Source organism: Schistocerca piceifrons, chromosome 3, assembly GCF_021461385.2.
Source record: "Schistocerca piceifrons isolate TAMUIC-IGC-003096 chromosome 3, iqSchPice1.1, whole genome shotgun sequence".
NCBI classification, from domain to species: Eukaryota; Metazoa; Arthropoda; class Insecta; order Orthoptera; family Acrididae; genus Schistocerca; species Schistocerca piceifrons.
The window spans coordinates 735,216,556-735,240,568 of NC_060140.1; the positions used below are offsets into that span (position 1 = coordinate 735,216,556).

Consider the following 24,013-nt stretch of genomic DNA (forward strand, 5'->3'; position numbering starts at 1 on the left):
AGCAGAAGGAAGATTACCATTCCTGGACGTCATGGTCAAGAGAAGAGCTGATGGTACCCTGAGCCACGGTGTGTACAGGAAGAAAACGCACACAGACCTGTACCTGCATGCAGACAGCTGCCACCACCCTTCTCAGAGGAATGGAGTACTAAAAACACTAGTACACAGGGCGCGCAGCATCTCAGACGCAGAGAATCTGCCCCAGGAATTGGAACACCTCAAAACCGTGTTCTGCAAAAACGGGTACTCGGAATGGCAGATTAGACGCGCTCTCCGTCCCACCATCACAGCACAGCCTGTGAAGACGGATGAAGTCACGGAAGAAGAGGTAGCCACTGCCTTTATTCCGTACAATGGCGCACTATCGGGGAAAATCGGCCGTATATTCAAAAAACACCGAGTTAAAACCGTCTTTTGCCCGTCCAATAAAACACGGGCATTACTGGGCAGTGTGAAAGATGACCTCGGTTTGAGGAAGGCCGGCATATACCAAATTCCTTGTGAGTGTGGGAAGACTTATATCGGACAAACAGTACGCACCATCGAAGGTCGTTGTCAAAGGCACACTCGACAGAAATATCCAAATAAGTCGGCGGTAGCAGAGCACTGTTTGTCCGAGAAACACGAGATGGATTATAAGCGTACCAAGATCAGACCCCTAAATATTGGTACAGCGTTATAAGGGAGGCTATCGAAATTCGCACCAAGGAAGATCTTACCAACCGAGTTTGCGGCTACAATCTCAGCAAGGCTTGGGACCCGGCGTTGAATGTAATTAAGAAGACTCTCAGCAAGAAGTACGGACTGGCGACCGCGCGGACGGTGAAGAGAGCGGCCCGGGGGGGGAGGGTATTTAAATCGGCCGCCCGCCCTCAGGAGCTCAGTTCGTCAGCGCACCTGACGATGGCGACATGTCTGATCGCTGAAATATTGTGCCCGTTGGACACTATGAACCGGCAGTATACCCGTGGACTGTTCGAGCAACAAATACGCCGGGAGAAACTGAAGAATCACATAAATGATATGTCAAATGAAAGATCAACTCAGTTTTACCAAGAACCTTATAAATGTTCAATGTGAGCACCATTTGTCACACGGCACACATCGAGTCTATAGCCGAGTTCTTCCCAAACGTTGATAAGCTCCTTTGCATGGCCTCCACGTTCACCCGACCTAACGCCATGCGATTTTTTCCTTCACCGAGGATCGTGTGTACGTGCCTCCGCTACCAGCAGACCTCCCTGAATTAAGAAACCGGATTGAAGCAGCTGTTGCTACAACCACTGAAGACACACTTATCAACGTTTGATATGTTCCGTGTGACAATTGGTGCTCACATTGAATATTTATAAGTTTCTTGGTAAAACTGTTTGAGTTGCTCTTTCTTTTGACATATCATTTATAACTCCAAGTTTAATGTAATAAATGTTATAAAGCGTTAAAACCCCGATATTCATTTATAAACACACTGTATTACAAACCTGTTGTTGCTCCGTTGCTTATTTGCGATCACTCAAGGAACACATGTAAGAAATAAAACTGAAAAATTTCAAAACTGCACAATTTGTGTCGAGTTCATCAGATCAGTGGTAAAGCACTTCATATCTGCTCAACAAACGTCAATGGGACTTTCAAAAAGAGAGTGTGATAACAGCATGGAGAAAACAGTTTTTTATGGTGGAAATCTTTAGTCCAAATGATCAAAAATCTGTCACCACTCAAGTCGGTAAAAACGTGTAACGCTCGTTCATTTTCATACCTCACCCTATGTACTGGCCAAGCAGCGACGAATTAGTTTTATAATAGCAGGCTCCTAAAGCAAGCGGGCTTGCAGTGACTTCAGATACTTACTCCTTCCTACTAACCCATTCTAATCCCCCACTTTCTTCATACAGGTCAGGGTAATGCCATACAGGTACATTTCTCGGTATTTCCTCCCCACAGCTACCCCAGTTGTGTAAATGAAGATAGCCGAAATTGTTAATGTTGTGTCATCGCAACTATGGCTGTAGGAAATAATTAGTTGAAAGGCATTTAAGTTCAACAACCTTAAGTGTCCAGATGTAGCATCCGTTACTGAAATAGGAATGAGCCAATGAATGCTATTACGAAATATGCCACACACGGATGTACTTAACTTACAGCGTGAACTCAGGCGCTGCATACTAATCGGTATGAAGCAGATGATGATTGTTAGATTTTATTATCTGCCAAGATAACAGTTCGCAGACAGACGTGTGATGCTCAAGGAAGTTCGTAGAAGCAAGGACGGGCGACGTAGCACATCAACTGCCCTTCGCCTCTTTTATGTACGGCGGAAAAATCCGTGTAGAAATCCGGCGGGTACATTCGGTCTTTTCTCGCTGCTTCGCTTGATCATGTGGATTCGGTAACGTGATGAATGTGGGATACTCTCAACGTTTTCGTCACCTTGCTACTTCGGATAAACAGAATCGTCGGCATATCATGTTTTGCATACGCATTTAGCGCTCAATAAGACAGAGTTTAGTTTTCTTGACTTGATAGCTCTTATGAAAAGTGTACTTCAGTTCTGCGATGTTCTGAGAGAGTGAGGTTGAATACACTACCAATACAGACGTCACACAATACACACATTCCCTCCTGCTATTCTTGCGTCTTTTAACACCGTAAGAGTTTGTGGTGTAAATTCAAGCTGCCGATGATATTACTGTTAACAAAGTGTTCCACGAAAGACACAACATGCTCATTTAACGTGGTTATGTGAAGTGAGGTACTAATAAGAATTTAACTCCACATACACAGATATTTTTCTTATTCGAGGACTTCGCTCCGACTTGGAGACAAGTTATAAATCCTGTTACGACACTATGACTGTAGTCACCATACCATTCTCCATTACATTTATTGTATCGTGATATCTGATCTAGAGTATGGTAAATACGACTATTCTTCAAAACTAGCCAGACTTACAAGATATGAAAAAAAAAGCGTTTTACTGTACTATGGCGACGTTAAAGGAAGAGAGTACTATTTCTTAAAATGGTCAAATGAGATTTGTGAACACAGAAAGAAGTGTACAATGACAGTTGCTAGTAAATATTTTCATTAGTTACTCATTTTTGTTTCTTGCAGTGTTAAGAGTCTTATTTTCTGTAAGCTTCCAGATAAGTTTTGTCTGTTCCCAGGTAATGATCCCCTGATCGGAAAAGCGTGAATCACAGATCAGTTCCATAATGAAACTAACCTCTTCTTTCATGCGTTTCAACTGGGAAATAATCACATTCTTTAGTGCCTTCTGGCATCTGACGTGAGCGCCATGGGCCCAGTTCCCACGAATGCCACTGTCTTAAGGAGTCGGTTTTGTAGTCAAGAATAACGTTGCTTCCCCAACGCTTTCGGTATCTCTAGAGATCAGCCCAAGACCCGTGGACTCGTTGTGCACTTTGAATCATCTGTAGGACACTGGTATGGCACGCTACATTGCCAGCCCCTATAATCGAAAAAAGATCTGCACTAGAATAACGCCGCTTCTCGAATTTGTTCACAATGACCATTTTTAGGACTGAATTCACATTAACCTAAAAGTGATTATTTTTGTAGGATACAAGGTAGAGTACACATTGATGACAAAATGTGCTTCTCTGATTATGCTTTTTAAGATCTTATCACAAAGGAAATATTTATATTTAGAAGCAAAGGATGGTCAGGAACGCAGTATGAGGACAATGTGAAAAGTTCTCGTCATGACGCAAAATGGTAACAAAAATAAATCACGTTTGGTTTTATTATCTACTAAGAAGTTACGCAACAATACAAGTGAAGTATGAACTTGATCTGTAGAATAGTCTTGATAATGTGATTTTTAAAGTAGCGGTGTTGTGTAAGTTCCATTCAGATGAGTAAATTGATATGCTGTGCCAGTACAACTTCCTTTGTCTGATAACTTTTACCATTCATTTAGAGTAGTATGGTTTCCTGTTCAAAATCTGTTGCTCCACACTAACAGTCACCTGTTACGTCCTTTATGGCAAACTGTCCATCCTATGTAAAATAAACAATAACCTCTTTCGGATTTTCTATCCAACTGCAACTGTAACCCAAGGATAAGTGCTGTCATCGACCATTTATCTCCTGTACGCTATGGTGAACGTCACCTATTTTTTACTCCTTAAATCGTTTGTATCAGAATTTCAAATGATATATCGAACGACTGATAAATTACAATTTGGGCGCAGCCATTCTACTTCTGGATTTTTTAGTTCAATTACTTGGTAAACAAAACTAAAAACACCCAATGTATAGGCAATATTTATAAGACGAGCCAGCACCAACTTCCACTTCCATTGTCTCTACATCACCATTTACAACCTTCCTCTTCAGTTAACCAATACACTAAAGCAACTCAGACTAATCTTCGATTACAAACTAAGCTGGAAATCGCACCTGCTGATCACTCAACATAGAATCCACAATAGAATAAAAGTAGTTATGCCCGAACATGGGAACTGTAGCTCCCCAACAAACTTCACACGTGCAAAACCTTAATCAAACCAAACCTTTAGCTACTGCCTCCAAATCCTCAAAAACGCCACTCACTCCACCTTGCCCTCCTCCCCCCCCCCCATCCCTCCACACACACACACACACACACACACACACACACACACACACAGATCCTGTGTGAACTTAATTTCCCTTCGCTTGTCTACCGTACTGCACACCTTCAGATTTCCTATTTGTACTTTCCCTGTCAACCACTGGACCATGCTATGCTTTACCGTTCCTAGCCCCCCAGCCTCTCACCTACTAACTTGTTGTATCCTACCCTGTAGAAACCTTAACCGTCCTCCCCTACCTGACAAAGAAATCAAGGCAGTGATCGACCCATCCTTCCACGTCCAACAATATAGCGCTCAACATTGTCTTTACTGTTTTTCCAAAAGCTTGGTTAGAAGTCCTCCCCAAACCTCTTATCGCACATCTTCCCTTCAGAAACCCCCTCACATACTGCTCACTTTCTGTAACCCAGTCAAGTAAAGTTTAGTGTTCTGTATACATATCCGAAAACTATCCACAATTTTCTGTATTGTAAAATTCAACAAAGCTTTAATTAAAATCTTTAATATACAGTTCAACCAACATGTAGATTTTTAAAATTTTTCTGGGTACTCTGTTTGTGTATCTTACAAATGCTCCCAGCGTAAGAGCGGAAATGTAAAATTGTCTGACCACTCTTACAACGACAGGCAAATGACTGAAATAACAGCAAAGGGAATCAAGCCACTGCAAGCAGAGGCAGTTTGTACATGTATAGTAGTACATGCTACGAGATCCAGGAGCTCCGCACTACAACTAAATGTTTTGCAGAAGAATTAACTGTAACCAGAATTGAATTCAAAATAGCAACACAGTTTAGGATTATGTACACTTGATTGTGCAGTATTTTTGGAACACTGGAAGTAGCAAATCATCACAATAAAATTGTACTTCGAACTTTTGGAGAATACATGGAACGTATTTCAATTTTACTAAACCACACTTAACGTATTACAGATTGGTACAAGAGCCTTACGTGTCTCACTATAGTCAGCTGTCGGCAGTTACCATTTTGTTGACAAAGATTAAATGTTTTCCATCGTTAACAGAAAACGTCTACAAATATTTGGTGTACTACCTTCACACAAAATGATGAATGCCATTGAGCTGATCGTTCGGATAACCAGAATACCACCAAAGCTTAGCAGATATTCATTTGAAACAAGTTTAGTGTCAATTTTGAGCACTTAGTGTTGCTTTAGCTATCAAAAATGGTTCAAATGGCTCTGAGCACTATGGGACTTATCATCTGAGGTCATCAGTTCCCTAGAACTTACAACTACTTAAACCTAACTAACCTAAGGACATCACACACATCCATGCCCGAGGCGGTTCCGGACTGCGCTCATTTCCGTAAAGTTTTCATGCATGGTTTAATGATCAACATATTCAGATCTGCCAGTGTACTCTTTCTCCTCCATAAATATCTCACTGAGTGGTCTGTAGCTTATCTCATTAACGACAGCGTAGATCAGAATCAGTGTTAAAATGTCGGTTGAACCACCTATTTAGAGCCTAAAAAACACTTAAATATATGCGTTTTGAAGATTGAGCCTTCATCAGAACTGTTATACAAAAATCTCTAAAAGCGACGAACATAACATAAATAAAAACAATAAAATATGTTGTTACTTCACTTGCAAGCGTGCCTTCTCAATGTGTACACCCACACCATTGTTTTGAAGAAGTTGTCTGTGGCACCTGTAAGCTCTTCGTCTAATGTATTACGGTTTTTCACGCTATGTACAATAACCTCCAGTTGTTGTAAATCCAGTTTCTTACATTTATCTAGTGCCTGCAAAACTGCGAAATCCTCATTATTTCTCAACTTAGGGTTGTCTTTTTCATGAATATGCATGGCTATGGCTGACTTTTCGAAATTATTAAGCTGAAAAGTGTTCCTGTGTTCCTTGCAGCTCAATTTAAAGGATCTGCCGTCTGGCCAATGTACATCGTATTACAAGTGTTGCATGAATTTGTGGATACCTGTTCTATCCAATTTATTAACTAACGTTTTAAACTGTTATTTAATTTAAATCGTAGCGTATTGTTGGTTTTAATTGTGTATTTCGTTAACTTACCCTTGAAGGTGTCTAACATTTTAAGCGTTTAAAACCAACAAAACACTACATTTCAAACTAAGGTACTTGACAGATCTTTTTTAATATCCGTCTATGTTTAGTGACTTTGTAGTTGCACGATTAGCATTCTGTTCTTGACGGGATTTGAATTTCGGTGCTTGTGGGCAAGTATATGCTTCAGCTTCATTTACAATCACGAAGTATTCACTCTAGTTTAAGAAGACACGGTTGCATGGTAAGTAATCTTATTTTTATTGAATCCTGGTAGCTTTTAGATATTTTAGTTTAAAAATTCTGATGATGAATGCTTGACCTTCGAAACTCGTAAATTCTAGTGTTTTTTACACCGTAAATGGGGGATCAAGCCAAAATTTTAACTTTGATCTTGATTTACGTTGTGCTTAATGGTGTAAGTTAGAAACCTTACACTGCGACATTCAGGGAAGAGAGTAAGTACACTATCATATTGGAATAGGATGAACACTACACCATGTATGAAAACTTTACTGTATTAGAGTCAAAATTTAAGAGCTATGAAAGCTTTTATATCAAATAAGGCAGTAGGGATAGACTACGCTAGATCGGAATTTCTAAAATCATTGGATGAAGCGGCGGTCGTAGAGCCCATGTTCCTGGAGACATACCATCTGACTTTCGGAAAAATATCATCCACGCAATTCCGAAGATATCAAGGGCAGATAAGTCCGAAAACTGCTACACATTTAGCTCAACAGCTTATGCATCGTAGCTGCTAACCAGAATGATATACAGAAGAATGGGAAATAAAACTAAGGATCAGGCAGATGACGATAAGTTTCGCCTTAGGAAAGATTAATACCCCAGAGGGGAAGTTCTGACTTTGAACCATTAACTGAAACAAGACTGAAGAAAAATTAAGGCACTCTCATAGGGTTTGTTGACGTAGAAAAAGCTTTCGACAATGTAAAATGCTGCAAGACGTTCAAAATTCTGAGTAAAATAGAAGCAGAACTAAAGGGAAGAATGGGCAATATACCATACGTACAAGAACCAAAAAGGAACAGTAAGACAGGAAGATCAAAAATGAAATGCTCAGGTTAAAGAGGGTGTAATATCAGCGATGTAGTCTGTCACCCCTATTGTTCAGTCTATACACTGATGAAGCAATGACATAAATGAAAGTAAGTTTCAAGAGTGGAATTAAAAGCAAGGGTGGAACGACATCAATAATAAGACTTGCTGTTGGCATTGCTGTCTTCTGTGAAAATGAAGAAAAATTGCAGGACAGTAGGTTACTATGAACAGTCTAATGAGTACAGAATATGAACTGGACGGAAACCGGAAAAAGACAAGAGAAATGAGAAGTAGCAGAAATGAGAATATCGAGAAACTTGACATCAAAACTGTTGATCATGAAGTAGACAAAGCTAAAGAATTCCGTTACCTTGGAACCCAAATAACCAACGATGGACGAAGCGAGGAGACTAGCCCAGGAAAAGAAGGCATTCCTGGCGAAGAGAAGTATACAGGTATCAAACACAGACCTTAGTGGTTGAAGTAATTTAAGTAATTTCTGAGAACGTACGTTTGGAGTGCAGCACTGTGTGGTTGTGAATTATACATAATGGAAAAACCGAAACAGAAGACAATCGTATTGTGACATATGATGCTACAGAAATGTTGGATTAATAAAATAAGGAATGTGGAGGTTCTCCTCAGAATCGGCGAAGAAAGAAACATATGTAAAATACCGATAAGAAGAAGGGACAGAATGATAGGGCATGTCTTAAGACACGAGATAATAGCCTACGTTGCACTAGAGGGAGCTGTAGATGGTGAAAATTGTATGGAAAACAGAGAGTGAAATACATTCGACAAATAACTGATGACGTTTGGTGGAAGTGCTACTCTGAGATGAAGAGGTTGGTGCAGGACATTTAGTGGGGGCCGCAACAGAATAAAGACTGACCCGTTTTCAAGAAGGGACGTCGAACTGATGTGCAGAACTATAGACCTATATCTCTAACGTCGATCAGTTCTAGAATTTTGGAACACGTATTATGTTCGAGTATGATGACTTTTCTGGAGACTAGAAATCTACTCTGTAGGAATCAGCATGGGTTTCGAAAAAGACGATCGTTTGAAACCCAGCTCGCGCTATTCGTCCACGAGACTCAGAGGGCCGTAGACACGGGTTCCCAGGTAGATGCCGTGTTTCTTGACTTCCGCAAGGCGTTTGATACGGTTCTCCACAGTCGTTTAATGAACAAAGTAAGAACATATGGACTATCAGACCAATTGTGTGATTTGATTGATGAGTTCCTAGATAACAGAACGCAGCATGTCATTCTCAATGGAGAGAAGTCTTCCGAAGTAAGAGCGATTTCAGGTGTGCCGCAGGGGAGTGTGGTATGACCGTTGCTATTCACGATATACATAAATGACCTTGTGGATAACATCGGATGTTCACTGAGGCCTTTTGCGGATGATGCTGTAGTATATTGAGAGGTTGTAACAATGGAAAATTGTACTGAAATGCAGGAGGATCTGCAACGAATTGACGCATGGTGCAGGGAATGGCAATTGAATCTCAATGTAGACAAGTGTAATGTGCTGCAAATACACAGAAAGAAAGATCCTTTATTATTTAGCTACAATATAGCAGGTCAGCAACTGGAAGCAGTTAATTCCATAAATTATCTGGGAGTAGGCATTAGAAGTGAATTAAAATAGAATGATCATATGAAGTTGATCGTTGGTAAAGCAGATGCCAGACTGAGATTCATTGGAAGAATCCTAAGGAAATGCAATCCGAAAATATAGAAAGTAGGTTACAGTACACTTGTTCGCTCACTGCTTGAATATTGCTCACCAGTGTGGGATCCATACTAGATAGGGTTGATAGAAGAGATAGAGAAGATCCAACGGAGAGCAGCGCTCTTCGTTACAGGAGGATCATTTAGTAATCGTGAGAGCGTTACGGAGATGATAGATAAGCTCCAGTGGAAGACTCTGCAGGAGAGACGCTCAGTAGCTCGGTACGGGCTTTTGTTGAAGTTTCGAGACGATACATTCACCGAGGAGTCAAGCAGTATATTGTCCCTCCTACGTATATCTCGCGAAGAGACCATGAGGATAAAATCAGAGAGATTAGAGCCCACATAGAGGCATACCGACAATCTTTCTTTCCACGAACAATACGAGACTGGAATAGAATGGAGAACCGATGTACTCAAAGTACCCTCCGCCACAGACCGTCAGGTGGCTTGCGGAGTATGGGTGTAGATGTAGACAAAAAAAGAGAAAAAAGTGTACTGGGTAGTTCTCCAGCGCTAAGGTCCTGGCGACATCTTACAGGATCGCTGATTGCAACAAGGGGTACTCTCGGGTCCATTCGCATGTCAACTATAAAATTCTATCATCACCCTCATTAAAGAGGTCGCTGTTCTTCGATACCAGGGAAGTCGTAGCCGTTGCCGCGTTCCGAGCAAGACTTTGTTCTCCAATTACAGTGGACCTCGCTGCTCGCCGATAGCACCATTTTGCGTTTCCACGAACGGAAAGAGATACATTCGCTCGCTCCATCTGGACTTCAGACGCCGTCGCCGTTACACTACCAACTGCAAAGGCGTTTCCGTTTCCTTTATTTGAACAAAAAATTAGTTAGAAGTCCTACAAGTTAAGAATTCGGTGCACAACCATTGCTTCCGACTGGTTGCAGTTATGCAAAAGATGAATAGTGTAAAACGTTTCAAGTCCTTCTGTGTACGGATCAAGCGCATTGTATTGTTATGAGAAATCCAGTCAGTCAAACACCAGACATGTTCCGAGTCTGATGCTTATCTAGAAGAAGTGTAGGGATGAATACTAGACTTAGTTGTCACTGTGCGGGCAGCTTTATTCCTCTCCGGGGACCATGGGATCGCTTCACATGACATAACGTGGCGGAGGAGGACCGTCTCAGGCATGTTGCTGTGTACACAGTGCCTGCTGCGAGTATGCCTTCCCGTTGTGGGAACGAGCTCTCTTAATCGCTGGCTGCGAAACTACCGACCCTCTATACCCACAGTCTATACATGATGCACCAAACAGAGTTCCTATTACTACATATCATCTGCCCCTCCCTACAGACCGACTGCAGGGCCATGACCAAAAACCTTCAGATTTTAATATTACATATCATATTGTCCACCTATCTAGAAAACCCCGAACAACCTTCAGAATTGTCTACTCTCCAATCCCGTTATCTTGTCTCTGGATAAATATAAGCACCAGGATCAACAGTGTCAAACGGAGAAGCAACCATAAATTCTTCTTCATCCAGATCAAGACTAAATCCGTCGCCATCAGTGGGAGCAACAGCGCATCCACCGACATGTTGCTAATCACTCAACTAGCAACTCCTGTAAAAAGTTCCATTTTTCTGTCAAGTCTCAAACACCTGTGATGTATATATTCAGACTGAATCGACGAATGAAAATTTGTACCAAAGCCGGGTTTCGGACTCGGGTCCCCTGCTCTCTATGCAGGCGTGCTAACAACTACACCAATCTGACACAGTGGCTTTGCACAAACGCATGGACTTCCCTAGCATGCCTCCCTGCTCGATCCAAATTCCCATTCATACCTCAGCCCATTTGGTATTCACCCTGAACTCGAACAACATTGAAAAAAAGCACTCCGTCTTCAGGCCACAAGTGGCCCATCGGGACCATCCGACCGCCGTGTTATCCTCAGTTGAGGATGCGGATAGGAGGGGCGTGTGGTTATGATGGTCTTCTTTGACCGGAGCCGCTACTATTCGGTCGAGTAGCTCCTCAATTGGCATCACGAGGCTGAGTGCACCCCGAAAAATGGCAACAGCACATGGCGGCTGGATGGTCACCAATCCGAGTGCCAGCCACGCCCGACAGTGCTTAACTACGGTGATCTCACGGGAACTGCGGCAAGGCCGTTGCCGAACAGCATTGAAAAGGATCTCTAATTGCATTGGAATAGCACCTGAGCATCTAACGAAACTGGAATCCTGCCTGAAACCTACGCGCAAGTGCTTTAATCAAATTAATCTATATTGTTCCAGAGACCATTTCAAGTCCACAACATCTTTGATGTTTATATAGGAATTTAGATTGAGGAGGGAGTCGTGCTAATGTTGTCAGCGCAATTGTGCAAAGTCAATGTGCCAGGGTGTCGTAGAGGTTAGTATATCTGCCTAGTGAGGTCACCCGTTTGATTCCTGGCTTTGGTACAATTTTAATTAGTCGCTTCAGTCTGCATATACAAAACATAAATGGTTGAGACTTGAAAAGGTCTCTGTAGCCATATAGTTTCATTTGATTAAAGTGTCTGTACCTGAGTTTCAGGCAGGACACCGTTTCATTCGATGCAGAGATGTTATTTCAATACAGTTGGAGAGTCTCTACAGTTCTTATAGAGTTTAGGGGGAATGGCAAGTGGTCTCAGTCGTGAGTGGGAATTTGGACTGTGGAGGGAGGCATGCTAGGGTAGTCCACTCGTTTGTTCAAAAGCACTGTGTCAGACTGGTGTAGTTGTCAGCACACATGCGTAGTGAGCAGGGGACCCGAATCCGAAACGCGGCTTTGATATTAATTTTCGTTCGTCGTTTCAGTCTGCATATATACTATTAATAGTGGTATATGCCTCGATGAGGACATTCGAGAAATCGTCTGCATCTGGCAACGATATCATCTTAAACACTCACATTTGGCGTCATCAACGGCACAAACAGTCTCTACGTGTACCCGTTCCAAGCTCCTGCAGTAGATAATTAGTGTTAATACACAACACTGAAACTTCAGTAAGGGCAGGTGCTACTTTTGGGAAAGCAAGAAAAACGTGTGTCCTAGCAATCATCTTGTCTCGCGGTGGACAATGCAATAAAAATATTTTGGGTATTTTCACAATTCTCTTTCTAGAGCAAAATAAGAATGGTGCAACATTGTCGTGAGTCATACTGCTCCCACCTCCCACCTCCCGCCAAAAGAGAGTTATCACAAGACGAATGACAACGAATTTCTTATCTTAGCCAGTTCCTTGTGAGTTAAGAAATCACACGGTGACTGCGCGCTTTCAAGACACGTGCTAATCTGTGACATAACGGCGTGATACAGCTTCCAAAGTTGTGTACGTGTGGCCTAATCAGATTATGCGATCAGCAGCCCTAGTACGGAGTCTGCGTGTAGCAATAGAGATGAGTTAAACTGAAAGTAAAGAGCTCCGAAATCTTTAACGCGGCGTGAACGCTTATATAAAAGGGAGGTCAGACATCAAAAGAGGGGAGCGTTTATTGCGACCGGCAAAATATTATGTCTATTGAGATTGAAATTGAGTCTGACTGCGAAGTTAAAGCCGGCCGCTGTGGCCGAGCGGTTCTAGGCGCTTCGGTCCAGAACCGTGCTGCTGCTACGGTCGCACATTCGAATCCTGCCTCGGGCATGGACGTGTATGATGTCCTTACGTTAGTTAGGTTTAAATAGTTCTAAGTCTATGGGACTGATGGTCTCAGATGTTAAGTCCCATAGTGCTCAGAGACATTTAAACCAATCTGAATTTGACTGCGAAGTTATCCGAACGCCCGCAACCACCCTAGTGATCTCAACCTAATCACCACATATTTTTAAGATCCACCTGATTCCGCTGTAAAATTGTAAAATCATTCAAAGAAAGTCTTCGCTTAGGAGCGCGGAATTATCTCTAATAGAAAAAAGTGCAGGCAGCTACCGTGCATAAGAAGGGTAAGAGAACGGGTCAGCAGAGTTACAGAGCAATATCGTTAACGTCGGTTTACTGCAGAATTCTTCAGCATGTTCTAGGTTATAATACAATAAATTTCCTTGAGGCAAAAACGCTTCTATACTCAAATCAAAAAGCAATTATAAAACATCGCTCGTACGAAACCCAGAGTGCCATTTTCTCACACGAAATTCTACGAAACACGGATGAAGGAACTGTTATTAAGTTTTATACGGTTTATGTAAGCTCTGTGAAGCGTACAAGTCGGACCTTCCAGATGTGACTTCTGTATAACTATATTAACTTCACACTTAATTTTTGAATTTAAACTTCTAATGTGGAACATTTATACAATATTTTAATTGTACAACATAGGTATGCATGTTGACCAAACCAAACCAACTTTCACATACGTAGCCGTGAAAGATTGTTGCACCATTATTGAACTAATCGTTTAATATAAAGTGTACCTATCCACTGCTACTAGTACAGAGCAACACATTTTTTAACACAATGCTCTGAATACGATAGGATGTTTGACCCAACAACTATAACTGATAGACATACAGGATAAACAAGCACTACAGCTTAAGGTAATCTCCAACCTGTGAAAAATGAATAAAAACTCACCATTCCTTAAAGGCACTAAACAAAGTCTGATCATGGCTCTAAGAATGATATGACTTACCTGTGCAACAACGGAAACATAGCTCTATTCCGCAGTGCATGCCTACCTTGACTACACTCATCTGTAACAAAATGAGCTGAAAAAGATCATGCTGCTTTTGATACTACATAATCAAATGTTGCTAGATGCAATGCGAGGGGGCCAAGCTTCATTAAACCATTCACAAATAATCGAATCACGCAATCTGCAATACATATCAAGATAACCGTGCATTAAAACTTTTGAAAACGTAAATGTGGTGTGTGGAATGTGTGTGATGTAGTTGTGTATTAATCATAAACGACTGACCCAATGAGAACTAGAAAATATCAGTATATCTACAATGAAATTAACTGTCGTTTACAAGTGCTGTAATTTGAATATAAAACATTCAGTACTTTAAAAAGAAAGGGGAAAAGAGTGATGTGATGCCTTCCTGGGTTCATGCATATTAAGAAGTGATTAAACTGACAATGTTCTAATAGTCAAAACATAAGATACACTACTGGCCATTAAAATTGCTATACCAAGAAGAAATGCAGATGATAAATTGGTATTCATTGGACAAATATATTATACTAGAACTGGCATGTGATTACATTTTCACGCAGTTTGGGTGCATAGATCCTGAGAATTCAGTACCCAGAACAACCACCTCTGGCCGTAATAACGGCCTTGATACGCCTAGGCATTGAGTCAAACAGAGCTTGGATGGCGTGTACAGGTACAGCTGCCCATGCAGCTTTAACACGATACCACAGTTCATCAAGAGTAGTGACTAGCGTATTGTGACGAGCCAGTTGCTCGGCCACCATTGACCAGACGTTTTCAGTTGCTGAGAGATCTGGCGAATGTGCTGGCCAGGGCAGCAGTCGAACATTTTCTGTATCCAGAAAGGCCCGTACAGGACCTGCAACATGCCGTTGTGCATTATCCTGCTGAAATGGAAGGTTTCGCAGGGATCGAATGAAGGGTAGAGCCACGGGTCGTAACACATCTGAAGTGTAACGTCCACTGTTCAAAGTGCCGTCAATGCGAACAAGAGGTGACCGAGACGTGTAACCAATGGTACCCGGGTGATACGCCAGTATGGCGATGACGAATACACGCTTAGAATGTGCGTTCACCTCGATGTCACCAAACACGGATGCGACCATCATGATGCTGTGAACAAAACCTGGATTCATCCGAAAAAATGACGTTTTGCCATTCGTGCACCCAGGTTTGTCGTTGAGTACACCATCGCAGGCGCTCCTGTCTGTGATGCAGCGTCAAGGGTAACCGCAGCCATGGCCGCCGAGCTGATAGTCCGTGCTGCTGCAAACATCGTCGAACTGTTCGTGCAGATGGTTGTTGTTTTGCAGACGTCCCCATCTGTTGACTTAGAGATCGAGACGTGGCTGCACGATACGTTACAGCCATGCGGATAAGATGCCTGTCATCTCGACTGCTAGTGATACGAGGCCGTTGGGATCCAGTACGGCGTTCCGTATTACCCTCCTGAACCCAGCAATTCCATATTCTGCTAACAGTCATTGGATCTCGACCAATGCGAGCAGCAAAGTCGCGATACGATAAACCGCAATCGCGATAGGCTACAATCCGACCTTTATCAAAGTCGGAAACGTAATGGTAGGTATTTCTCCTCCTTACCCAAGGCATCACAACAACGTTTCACCAGGCAACGCAGGTCAACTGCTGTTTGTGTATGAGAAATCGGTTGGAAACTTTCCTCATCTCAGCACGTTGTAGGTGTCGCCACCGGCGTCAACCTTGTGTGAATGCTCTGAAAAGCTAATCATTTGCATATCACAGCATCTTCTTCCTGTCGGTTAAATTTCGCGTCTGTAGCGCGTCATCTTCGGGTGTAGCAATTTTAATGGCCAGTAGTGTATTAAATGGCGGTACACCTTGTTGACATTCCGATTGACACACCGGCCCAGTTCTAACATTCTCTATTCCGAGAACTCTTCTAAAAATATAAATGTGTACAATAAAATTATTCCGCAGTTCAACAGGGCCTGAATATGTGGCAACAACATGAACTTTGGTATTCAAAGAGGCTCTTCTACGCATGTACTCTGGAAAGATGCTCTCTGTGACAAATATTACGAACAAAACCGCCACCTCTCATAATACAGAAACAGACCGCAGTACGCCTAAGAATGTCTTTATCTTACTGACAACCCCATCGTGATCTCTTTCTGTCAGTTTGCGAACTGTTCCGCTGTATCTCGGGACAAAAACATATTTTAATCGATCTTCACACATGTCTTGACTGACGAAAGCACGACCTCTGTAAACCAGGAGTCAGCAGTCTGTAGCGAAGGCTCCTGATTACCAAAAGCAGAAGTGTAACGAGAGAGTTGTGGAGTTAAGCTTCTACGAAAACAGTAACGTTACCAGCCAATGAAAGCTTCACCACAGCTTTACCCTTAACGGTACACTGTAAGCAAACTACTAGATCACTTTCTTAGCTGTCACTGTTTTAACAACAGCAAACGGCAAATTTTAAAATAATCTTAATTTCTCATTTCAGTTATAACATCCAGCGTTGTAGTAATTACGTAGTTAACTCTGAGTTAAAACTTCCGGGATGAGAGTCCGTGGTCTAAACATGGGTCATGTAACCCTACACTGAAAGCTGTAAATATTCGCCGTGTCATGGTGACGATTCCCAAACCAGGCGAAGATAAATGTCTGAGCGTAAACTAGCGTGAGCTGACAATTCCACCAGCCAGTGATAGCAAGGTGCTTCTTCCCGATGATACGGCGATTTTGACGCCGCCGAGTACGTCATCTGGCAAAGACATAAATGGCTGAACGTGTGCACGCAGCAGCCAGTTGCTCCAGAGGCTGTTTCGACGCCCATATTGGCACCATCGGTGCAAGTGCAACATCGTTCTCTTCAGCTCCTGAAATCGCCTTCATATAAGTAGCTGCAGTGCTCTTTATTTCATCAGATCGCGCGCTGCTTGTTTCCATGCGTTTATTCCGTAAGTTATCAGAGATTTGATCGTTGCTTTGAGCTCCTCTGTGCTGCGTGCTTCCAGAGACTACAGAAACATCACCCGGTTCACTAAATTTCTCAGACTCTATATCAATGTGTAGACGAGGCAGATTTGACACAGTTTCATTGAAAACGAGGTTCTCAGGAGTGTATTCATGCCACCCACCTCTCCATCCATACAGTCGCCCAGTGCTCACCTACGAAAGAAGTACTGAGCATTTCTAGACTGAAGGAAATTTCTGGAGATTTACCATTGCTCAGATGACACTATAAGACCACAAATTTTTTCAATACGAGGAGAAGCGCTGTCGATGTGCTGCGTTACTCTCAGTAGTTTGCCTCATTGTTGTTTGTTATTTGTTCACCCTCTGATTTGTTATTAATTCTTGTCGACGCTAAAAAATATTTGCTCTCTTACTTACGCTTAGGCCATTACGTCATCATTTCTAATAATAGTTTATTTTGTGTCGTGACATGCGTATCTAATAGCTCTTTCCTCCGCTCCTCTTCCTTGCTTATTTACACAATAAAGAACTGCATACTACATGTCAAAGTGACGGTTCAGGTCGGACATGGATGTGTGTGATATCCTTAGGTTAGTTAGGTTTAAGTAGTTCTAAGATCTAGGGGAATGATGACCTCAGAAGTTAAGTCCCATAGTGCTTACAGCCATTTTAACCATTTTTTTGACGGTTCAGGAACGCCACCTTTTACCTTTTCTATTCCAGTCACGGATACTTCGCGGATCGATGATTGATTGCACACACCGAGTGAGGTGGCGCAGTGGCTAGCACACTGGACTCGCATTCGGGAGGACGACGGTTCAATCCCACGTTCGGCTATCCTGATTTAGGTTTTTCGTGATTTTCCTAATTCGCTCCAGGCAAATACCGGGATGGTCCCTCCCTAATCCGATGAGAAATATGACCTCACTGTCTGGTCTCCTCCCCCAAACAACCCAACCCAACCCATTTATTGCACAGTTCCGAACATACCCTTATCTCCTGAGTTAATGATTAGTCACCGCGCGATATGTACATTTAACATTATGAAATTTGGTGGCGGAAATCACTACCACACATTAGGGTCTATACAACACTAACGCAAATGAAACATAACGTATCGCTTTTATTTCATGTCTGGGACTGCCTAGAGTGGAAATTTTATGTGACATATTATGGGAAAACGGCTCTGTCCTTTCTCGTCGTGTATTAGATGAAGTAACCAATACTGTGCCATTATTGAGAGATATAATTCATACTACCGGAACAGGGAAACATTTCCTGGGGGCTCACTAACCATAGCTAACACTTGGTTCAAGAATCATCATAGAAGGTTGTACACATGGAAGAAGCCTGGAGATACTAGAAGGTTTCAGGTAGATTATATATTGGTAAGACAGAGATTTGGGAACCAGGTTTTAAATTGTAAGACATTTCCAGGGGCAGATGTGGACTCTGACCACAATCTATTGGTTATGAACTGTAGATTAAAACTGAAGAAACTGCAAAAAGGTGGGAATTTAAGGAGATGGGATCTGCATAAACTGACAGAACCAGAGGTTGTAGAGAGTTTCAGGGAGAGCAGTAGGGAACGATTGCCAATAAAAATGGGGGAAAGAAATAAAGAAGAAGAAGAATGGGTAGCTTTGAGAGATGAAATAGTGAAAGCAGCAAGTCATCAAGTAGGTAAAAAGACGAGGGCTACTAGAAATCCTTGGGTAACAGAAGAGATATTGAATTTAATTGATGAAAGGAGAAAATACAAAAATTCTGTAAATGAAGCAGGCAAGAAGCAATACAAACGTCTCAAAAATGAGATCGACAGGAAGTGCAAAATGGCTAAGCAGGGATGGCTAGAGGACAAATGTAAGGATGTAGAGGTATATATCACTAGCGGTAAGATAGATACTGCCCACAGGAAAATTAAAGAGACCTTTGGAGAAACGAGAACCACTAATATGAATATCAAGAGCTCTGATGGAAACCTATTTCTAAGCAAAGAAGGGAAAGCCGAAAGGTGGAAGGAGTATACAGAGGGTCTAAACAAGGGCGATGTTCTTGAGGACAGTATTATGGAAAGGGCAGAGAATGTAGATGAAGATGAAATAGGAGATACTGCGTGAAGAGTTTGACAGAGCACTGAAAGACCTAAGTCGAAACAAGGCTCCGGGGATAGACAACATTCCATTAAAACTACTGACAGCCTTGGGAGAGCCAGCCCTGACAAAACTCTACCAATTGGTGATCAAGATATATGAGACAGGTGAAACACCTTCAGACTTCAAGAAGAATATAATAATTCCAATCCCAAAGAAAGCTAATGTTGACAGATGTGAAAATTACCGAACGATCAGTTTAATAAGCCACGGCTGGAAAATACTAACATGAATTCTTTACAGACGAATGGAAAAACTGGTAGAAGCCGACCTCGGGGAAGATCAGTTTGGATTCCGTAGAAATGGTGGAACTCGTGAGGCAATATTGATCCTACGACTTATCTTAGAAAATAGATTAAGGAGAGGCCAACCTACGTTTGTAGCATTTGTAGACTTAGAGAAAGTTTTTGCAATGTTGACTGGAAGACTCTCTTTCAAATTCTAAAGGTGGCAGGGGTAAATTACAGGGAGCGAAAGGCTATTTACAATTTCTATAGAAACCAGATGGCAGTTATAAGAGTCAAGGGGCATGAAGGGGAAGCAGTGGTTGGGAAGGGAGTGAGACAGGGTTGTAGCTTATCCCCGATGTTACACAATCTGTATATTGAGCAATCAGTAAAGGAAACAAAAGAAAAATTCAGAGTAGGAATTAAAATCCATGGAGAAGAAATAAAAACTTTGAGATTCGCTGATGACACTGTAATTCTGTCAGAGACAGCAAAGGACCTGGAAGAGCATTTGAACAGAATTGACAGTGTCTTGAATGGAGGATATAAGATGAACATCAACAAAAGCAAAACGATGATAATGGAATGTAGTCGAATTAAATCGGGTGATGCTGAGGGAATTAGATTAGGAAATGAGACGCTTAAATTAGTAAAGGATTGCTATTTGGGGAGCAAAATAACTGATGATGGTCGAAGTAGAGGGGATATAAAATGTAGACTGGCAATGGCAAGGAAAGCATCTCTGAAGAAGAGAAATTTGTTAACATCGAGTATAGATTTAAGTGTCAGGAAGTCGTTTCAGAAAGTATTTGTATGGAGTGTAGCCATGTATGGAAGTGAAACATGGACGATAAATAGTTAGGACAAGAAGAGAATAGAAGCTTTCGAAATGCGGTGCTACAGAAGAACGCTGAAGATTAGATGGGTAGATCACATAACTAATGAGGAGGTATTGAATAGAATTGGTGAGAGAGAAATTTGTGGCACAACTTGACTAGAAGAAGGGATCGCTTGGTAGGACATATTCTGAGGCATCAAGGGATCACCAATTTACTATTGGAGGGCAGCGTGGAGGATAAAAATCGTAGAGGGAGATCAAGAGATGAACACACTAAACAGATTCAGAAGGATGGAGGTTGCAGTAGGTACTGGGAGATGAAGAAGCTAGCACAGGATACAGTAGCATGAAGAGCTGCATCAAACCAGTCTCTGGACTGAAGACCAGAACAACAATAACATTTCTGTATGATATGTATTCACCTGCGAAGTTAATTTAACCTTAGTAACACACTAAAGGTGACAGTTTGTTAGATATAAGTAACAACGATCAATTCCAGTGTCTAACAATACAAAAACTGATGAAAACATATAAACTCATTAGCTTCAACTTTTGTTGTAAGTCCACCAGAGTGGGGTGCCTCTGCCTTCTGCAATAACAATAATAATTCACTAATAAGGGCCGTGCGGGGTAGCCGTGCGGTCTAGGGCGTTTTGTCACGGTTCGCGCGACTCCCCCGTCGGTGGTTCGAGTCATCCCTCGGGCATGGGTGTGTGTGTTGTCCTGAGCGTAAGTTAGTTTAAGTTAGAATAAGTATTGCGTAAGCCTAGGGATCGATGACCTCAGCAGTTTGGTCCCATAGTCCTTACCACAAATTTCCAAATTTCATTAACAATAAATGAGTTTTTCCACAGTCTGGTAGAGATGGCAATTGTCACCAGCTGCCTGTTCAGCCTACTGACCATCAGTGGTAACGCGTTCGAGGCTTTCCTACAGTTTCGTTCTTGGCAGTTACAGCTCGCTCAAAGAAAGATAAAAAAGAAAAACTAGACGAAAATTTGTTGTTATCCAGTGAAATTTGGCCTAACTTTCACCACATTCTTCGCACTGGGAGACGGGAGCTGGAGCACACGGCGAGCGCGATGCTGCAATCGTAACAGACTTTCTCATTGCTGAAATGTTGATTAAGGCTGAAGGCTTGTGACGTGAAAATAAGAGCAGTTGTAGCTTAAACACTAAACGACCATTTTAGATTCTGCAAACTAATACCGTACTTGACTTACGACCCACATGTGAATTATTCTGAGTATTATCGTTGTTTAAGGGAACTCAGATGGATTTAGACACAATTGAGAGCCATACCAGGAAATCGGCGGTCGACAACAGAATTGCCAACATCTCCCGTCACGTTGCCATGTCTCAGCTGCACTAACAGCAGGAAGGATACATTTCTACAGTCGACATGTTTCGTGAGTGTATGCAAACGTCTAGCAGCGCAACTTGAAAGATCTCATGTATAAGATTCTCGCTCCGACGTTAATGGCAGTTGACAAATCAATGGTAAATGGCTGTTTTACCGTACAATATAATGCTATGGAAAGTACGTTCTATAGGCAGTAATAAAAACAGATTACTTTCATTTATGAACGTGCAGCATATAGCAATATACGCAGTGAGACGCGCTTAGCTCTACTGACTTACATCGCCATATCCAGCTCGAACATTGTGCGCGGTGACAGCGAAGACTGGTATGGAGGAAAAGCGCTTCTAATTAAACATGAGATCCTAAATAAAATTTTTAAATCAGGCATGCAGAATTTCAATACGCAGGTGTCTCCATTCTCTCAGATACTGGAAACTTTGACATAATTTCTGTATTCAGGGCCCCACATAATGATATAACTAAAGTCCATCTGGGTACTCTCGTAAGTTCCAGTACTAACTCAAAATTAATAACGCAGGACTTCAATGCACATCATCTTGCGTCGGACTAACGTCGAGAAGACAGATTTGGCAGATTAATCGCAGAGATCATTGATGAAAGTAACTCGATGATACTCAACAACGGGAGACCAACACTAAATAATAGTCCAAAGCAAGGGAGTAGTGCAGCCGAACTGTGTCTTGTATCTTCATCCATCTTCGAACCATCCTCCGATGTTTAACAGAAAGTCCTGATAGGTTGCTTACATACGAATATAACGTGTAGGAGGAGTGTCTTTATCACAGTCATATTCAGTACCCTTATCAAACCCTCCACAATTACGATACTGATTACTTCCATGTTTAAGTCTCAAATAGTTCAGGCTTGGTAAGACGGATGGTATGAATGGCTTCACCTGGCGCCTTACTCCATGAATAGAAACGTAGCCTGATTTTTTCTTTCTTTTTCCTTTTTTGGAGGGGGGGGGGGGGAGGGCTTCACTGTTAGCAAACGTACTGGGATAGGCTTTTTGATGTCCTACTGTAATGGGTCTGGTGCAGCGTTTACTACAGGTACGTTGCACTGGTTATGTCCAAACTTTCTTCTACAGACACAGTAAAGTCCCCATCTTGGGTGATACCTCGTCACGCCGTCATGAAAGACCGAACATAAGCCTGTATGTTATTACTCTGAAAAACTGAGCTAAAGCGTTTGCCCCTTAAGCAGAGAAACTTTCTGCTTTTAGTCTACTGTAGTTTTTGATGTATTTGGTTCAAATGGCTCTGAGCACTATGGGACTTAACATCTGAGGTCATCAGTCCCCTAGAACTTAGAACTACTTAAACCTAACTAACCTAAGGACATCACACACGTCCATGCCCGAGGCAGGATTCGAACCTGCGACCGTAGCGGTCGCTCGGCTCCAGACTGTAGCGGCCAGAACCGCACGGCCACTTCGGCCGGCTCTGTGAGTTCTCCTCAGGTCTTGCCGTCTCGACATCTTCATCTTGCACCAGGCTGTTATCGACTATGTTCACAGTATTTAAAGTGTGTACTATCATAGCATATAATTCTGTAGCTGGTAATTGACTGTTACCGCTATTCAGTTCACTATTTGTGTTATCGCCATCGCCACCGTCCATGGAGACGAAAAAATGGTTCAAATGGCTCTGAGCACTATGGGACTTAACATCTGAGGTCATCAGTCCCCTAGAACTTAGAACTACTTAAACCTAACTAAACTAAGGACATCACACACATCCATGCCCGAGGCAGGATTCGAACCTGCGACCGTAGCGGTCGCTCGGCTCCAGACTGAAGCGCCTTGAACCGCTCGGCCATTCCGGCCGCCCCATGGAGACGATTAGTCATTAATTTTGCAGAGAGGAGTTTAGATTTTACGTCTTCCGCACACATGAAGTAAACAAGGAAACCGAACTGCTGTCGCTAGCATAGTACTGCTGTTTCACGTCTGCCAAGGCGTGAGGCGAACTTAGCCTTAGAAGACGTGTTGGCAAACTCCCAGTGGTACGTCAGGCAAATCGCTATACCAGCTTAACATGACTGGCGGTGATAGATGACGACTACGCAGCAGAACCGGTCGTCCCTCAACTGCGCCTTACACGCCACACATAATTACAAGAAAACTGCCTGTGTTCCTATAACTTCGACAGTACGGCCAACCTTGTAGTGTTCCAGCCCACTTCTGCGTTAGGATGGCGCGCAACACGTTTCCAGCGGCAATATATTGGTCAATACTGCCTATTCTACGGAATGTCTCCAGGGCTCTGAGCTTCTACTTGTGAAGCACGTGAGATGTGTCGTACACGCAGAGGCCGTCCGAGACGTGCAGGCACTG

General features: G+C 42.4%; 1 protein-coding gene across 2 annotated transcripts in view; it reads left to right on the top strand.

Annotated features, from left to right (window-relative positions):
• Positions 1–16,925: 16,925 nt before the first annotated feature.
• LOC124787813 (UDP-glycosyltransferase UGT5-like) overlaps positions 16,926–24,013 on the top strand; it is a 51,236-nt gene continuing 44,148 nt past the window's right edge. Inside the window, exon 1 of one of the 2 annotated variants that reach the window (XM_047254741.1) lies at positions 16,926–17,054. The gene's annotated coding sequence lies outside the window, so the exon portion shown is untranslated. The remainder of the gene's footprint in view (positions 17,055–24,013) is intronic. The other variant, XM_047254743.1, reaches the window with a different exon arrangement.